Source organism: Salvelinus alpinus, chromosome 9, assembly GCF_045679555.1.
Source record: "Salvelinus alpinus chromosome 9, SLU_Salpinus.1, whole genome shotgun sequence".
NCBI classification, from domain to species: Eukaryota; Metazoa; Chordata; class Actinopteri; order Salmoniformes; family Salmonidae; genus Salvelinus; species Salvelinus alpinus.
Window position 1 is genome coordinate 17,031,797 of NC_092094.1, and position 5,666 is coordinate 17,037,462.

A 5,666-nucleotide genomic window follows, 5' to 3' on the forward strand; every position below is an offset into this window, starting at 1 on the left:
CTGTGTCATGATAATGGGTGTGTGGGTCTCACATGCACGCACTTCATATAATGGGCTGTAATTTAACCGACCTTACAGAATGGTAAATCTAAGGGCTGTAATTTAACCGACCTTACAGAATGGTAAATCTAAGGGCTGTAGTTTAACCGACCTTACAGAATGGTAAATCTAAGGGCTGTAGTTTAACAGACCTTACAGAATGGTAAATCTAAGGGCTCTAGTTTAACAGACCTTACACAATGGTAAATCTAAGGACTCTAGTTTAACAGACCTTACAGAATGGTAAATCTAAGGGCTGTAGTTTAACAGACCTTACAGAATGGTAAATCTAAGGGCTCTAGTTTAACAGACCTTACACAATGGTAAATCTAAGGACTCTAGTTTAACAGACCTTACAGAATGGTAAATCTAAGGGCTGTAGTTTAACAGACCTTACAGAATGGTAAATCTAAGGGCTCTAGTTTAACAGACCTTACACAATGGTAAATCTAAGGACTCTAGTTTAACAGACCTTACAGAATGGTAAATCTAAGGGCTGTAGTTTAACAGACCTTACAGAATGGTAAATCTAAGGGCTGTAGTTTAACAGACCTTACACAATGGTAAATCTAAGGGCTCTAGTTTAACAGACCTTACACAATGGTAAATCTAAGGGCTGTAGTTTAACAGACCTTACAGAATGGTAAATCTAAGGGCTGTAGTTTAACAGACCTTACAGAATGGTAAATCTAAGGGCTGTAGTTTAACAGACCTTACAGAATGGTAAATCTAAGGGCTCTAGTTTAACAGACCTTACACAATGGTAAATCTAAGGGCTGTAGTTTAACAGACCTTACAGAATGGTAAATCTAAGGGCTGTAGTTTAACAGACCTTACACAATGGTAAATCTAAGGGCTGTAGTTTAACAGACCTTACAGAATGGTAAATCTAAGGGCTCTAGTTTAACAGACCTTACACAATGGTAAATCTAAGGGCTGTAGTTTAACAGACCTTACAGAATGGTAAATCTAAGGGCTCTAGTTTAACAGACCTTACACAATGGTAAATCTAAGGGCTGTAGTTTAACAGACCTTACATAATGGTAAATCTAAGGGCTCTAGTTTAACAGACCTTAAACTACAGCCCTTAGATGTACCATTGTGTAAGGTCTGTTAAACTAGAGCCCTTAGATTTACCATTGTGTAACAGACCTTACAGAATGGTAAATCTAAGGGCTCTAGTTTAACAGAACTTACACAATGGTAAATCTAAGCGCAGGTGGTAGCGCTATAGGTTCAGGGGTGTGTCAGAAATATCTTTGCTATTTTCATAGTCAAAATTATCAACGCACTTGCTGCCGTTGGTGCGAAAGGGCTGGGTTTTGAATAAACTGTAGAGCCTTGGCCCCTCACTGGCCAATCAGAACATGCTCCATGGTGAAATATTTGGTTGCTTCAAGTTGTGTATTTAGGGTCTTATGTATTGCCTTGGAATCAACTCCAGTTACAATGTTAGTCCGTTTTATAGTTTGTTAAATAATAAAAAAAAATGTATACCTATCTTTGCTAAATACATTAACTTGAACCCATTTACTGTGGCTTCAATAGCATTCACACTGGTTTAGGGGCTAGGCCTCCTGTAAATTGCATTATGGCTGAGCATGGACATGTCAAACATTGTCAATGAGCAAGATTCAATTCATTGTTGATAAGGCCTAGAAAGAGTGCGAATAATTTGAAGCAAGTTCTGAACAAAACAACTTGATTTCACTTACAGGCTCCATCATTTCTCCCTGTGGGCATATAATATTAAAACAACGTGGAGGGTTTTACGCACATCCAAACTTTTAAAAGTAGCTGGACAAAATCCACTGTAAAGAGAGAGGGAGAATGTCCACTCACTGTTATACTGCTCCCATATAGGTCTATGTTTTCTGAACATAGTTGAAACCTTACAGATCAGATCGGGGGTTTTATGCAAAAGGGACCTGCATGGCTAAAATAATGTGGGCCTGCCTACAGTGCATCGATAAAAAGGGAATGTCAGCTCACTGTTTTACTCCTCTCAAACTTTAATAAAGCTTTGGTGATTTTAAGATTAATTTCCAATCGTTCTCAGGAGCCAAACCCTTTATAGACAGTCTTGACTACTTCGCGATTGCATTGGGCAGGACAAAATAAATAACTTAATTGAGAGGAGGGAAGGCTATGCTTGGTTTTTAACCAAATAAAACAAAATTGCGAAAAAAAACATTTCGTGTTTTTGTTCCTCAATACGATGTATACAGGCACCAAAAGCACATTAGGCTACTCTTGTTCCATGTTCATATGGGCAGTGTGCTTCACGGCTAGATGGGCTGTGTTTCCGCTGTCAAAATTCATGCCATAACCAACTGTGTTACTGCTCAAACCTGCTTTTGATTGGTCTTAACTATCGCTGTCAACGCTGCCTGAAATTAGCACTATGGATCATGTTTTTAAGGACACACCTAAAATATTTCCACCCCTCCCATCTGAGCGCAAGCGAGCTGATACAAGATAGGGAAATTGCCAAACATGCCGTTAGGCCTGAAAATGCTGGTGCGGCAGTTTTTACATGACGAAATTACAAACTATAATGCGTTTTAAACTTTTGATGCCTTAACGCCAGCTGAAAATAGAGCCCTTAGTCTCTGGTAGACCCTGAAGTCCTATTGAGTAGACCCTGAAGTCCTATTGAGTAGACTCTGAAGTCCTATTGAGTAGACCCTGAAGTCCTATTGAGTAGACCCTGAAGTCCTATTGAGTAGACCCTGAAGTCCTATTGAGTAGACCCTGAAGTCCTATTGAGTAGACCCTGAAGTCCTATTGAGTAGACCCTGAAGTCCTATTGAGTAGACCCTGAAGTCCTATTGAGTAGACCCTGAAGTCCTATTGAGTAGACCCTGAAGCCCTATTGAGTAGACCCTGAAGTCCTATTGAGTAGACCCTGAAGTCCTATTGAGTAGACCCTGAAGTCCTATTGAGTAGACCCTGAAGTCCTATTGAGTAGACCCTGAAGTCCTATTGAGTAGACCCTGAAGTCCTATTGAGTAGACCCTGAAGTCCTATTGAGTAGACCCTGAAGTCCTATTGAGTAGACCCTGAAGCCCTATTGAGTAGACCCTGAAGTCCTATTGAGTAGACCCTGAAGTCCTATTGAGTAGACCCTGAAGTCCTATTGAGTAGACCCTGAAGTCCTATTGAGTAGACCCTGAAGTCCTATTGAGTAGACCATGAAGTCCTATTGAGTAGACCCTGAAGTCCTATTGAGTAGACCCTGAAGTCCTATTGAGTAGACCCTGAAGTCCTATTGAGTAGACCCTGAAGTCCTATTGAGTAGACCCTGAAGTCCTATTGAGTAGACCCTGAAGTCCTATTGAGAAGACCCTGAAATCCTATTGAGTAGACCCTGAAGTCCTATTGAGTAGACCCTGAAGTCCTATTGAGTAGACCCTGAAGTCCTATTGAGTAGACCCTGAAGTCCTATTGAGTAGACCCTGAAGCCCTATTGAGTAGACCCTGAAGTCCTATTGAGTAGACCCTGAAGTCCTATTGAGTAGACCCTGAAGTCCTATTGAGTAGACCCTGAAGTCCTATTGAGTAGACCCTGAAGTCCTATTGAGTAGACCATGAAGTCCTATTGAGTAGACCCTGAAGTCCTATTGAGTAGACCCTGAAGTCCTATTGAGTAGACCCTGAAGTCCTATTGAGTAGACCCTGAAGTCCTATTGAGTAGACCCTGAAGTCCTATTGAGTAGACCCTGAAGTCCTATTGAGAAGACCCTGAAATCCTATTGAGTAGACCCTGAAGTCCTATTGAGTAGACCCTGAAGTCCTATTGAGTAGACCCTGAAGTCCTATTGAGTAGACCCTGAAGTCCTATTGAGTAGACCCTGAAGTCCTATTGAGTAAAATAATCTGCACTTTGTTTGCACCCCCCTTCCATTGTGAAAAGCAAATGGCTCGGTAACTTGTTAGCTCTTAACTTTGTTTGCATGTAAATAAATTACTTTTTTCTAGACTCAATGCGGTTACAAACGGCCTCCACACTTCACTACGGAAGACCCCTCTAGTGAATGCCAACATTTCTGTCTTATTGTCCCTCAGCCCCCATGTTGGCAGATAGGAGAGGTTACAGCAATGGGACGGGGTCATGGGTTCATTATACTTCAAACAGAGTCATTAGGCTGTTCGCTAAAATCTATCCTTTTGTAGCAGAAACAGCTTGAGCGGGGCGAACCACGCTTTTCACCAATATCCCACAGTCTGAACCAGGGCTAGACCTGCCAGTGGGCCAGCAACAGTCCAAACCCTAATCCACTGTGACATCAATTAGGAATAATCTCATCACTTTTAGAGATTGGGCTTGTCAAAGCTTTAATTAAGTTCTCTCGGTGTCTCCTATATAGTGCAGACAAGATCAACAACACATCATGGTGTAGTGATGGACATTAGAATCCCAGAGGCGATTTGTGTGGATGTCACTTTTAACCTGGTGTGAACTTGGGTCTCTGTTTGGAGAAATCTTCTATATTAGTATACAGTTGGAAAATGTGTATGTTCAGCTCCGTATTGATTTAAATGACTTCCAATAGTAGTCGGAATGAACGATCAATATGATGGCATTTTAAGCTTTGTTTTGTTGTGACTTAGAAATGTTGTAGATTCCGATGATTCTCTGTAAAGGTACTACAGTGGGGTCTGAAATTATTGACACTTGATAAAGATGCAAAACTGACTGTATAAAATAAATAATTCAAATACTGAGCTATATTGTATGCTCCAAAAAATTGGGAAATCGTATTATTTTATACTAGCACTATTGCTCAGAGAGATTTCGTTTAGCAAGTAATACATTTTTTTCTCAAAGTTAGGGGTCAAAAATGATTGCCCCCCCCCCTGTTTTCAATACCTTTCAATGCCTCACCTTGCGAGGATGATGGCACTGAGCCTTTTTCTAAATGTTTCATGAGTTGGAGAACACAATGGGGGGGGGGGGATCTTGGACCATTCCTTCTTACAGCATCCTTCCAGATCCTTGATATCCTTCATCTGTGCTTATGGACTGTCCTCTTCAATTCAAACCACAGGTTTTCAATGGGTTTCAAGTCTGAGATGGCCATTGCAAAATGTTGATTTGGTGGCCAATTAACCATTTCTTTGTGGATTGTGATATGTGCTGTTTTCTGCTCATGCATTCTCATTTTGATGCCAAACCCACCACTGGTGTGTGTGGCCAAAGAGCTTGACGTTCATGTCATTCAACAAATGTAAAGCCTGGTGTTTGCTATAAGGCATTGGCACTTGGATTGAAACCAGTGCTTTGGTCAAATGACATGAAAATGGAGCTCTTTGGCCATGCACACAAGTGGTGGGTTTGGTCTTGAAATGAGAAGACACAAGCTGAAAATAACCCCATACCTACTGTCAAATATGGTGGTAGCTCTGATGTTATGAGCTATTTTTCTTCCACTGGTCCTGGGTCCCTTGTTAAGGTCAACGGCATCATGAACTCTACCAAGTAACAGGACATTTTAGCCAAAAACCTGGTTGCCCCTAGCAGGAGGCTAAAATGTAGCCTGAAGTGGATCTTCCAGCAAGACAATAACTCCAAAACACACGTCAAAATCCAAGTGTTATGAATCTTATATACGGGATACACATGG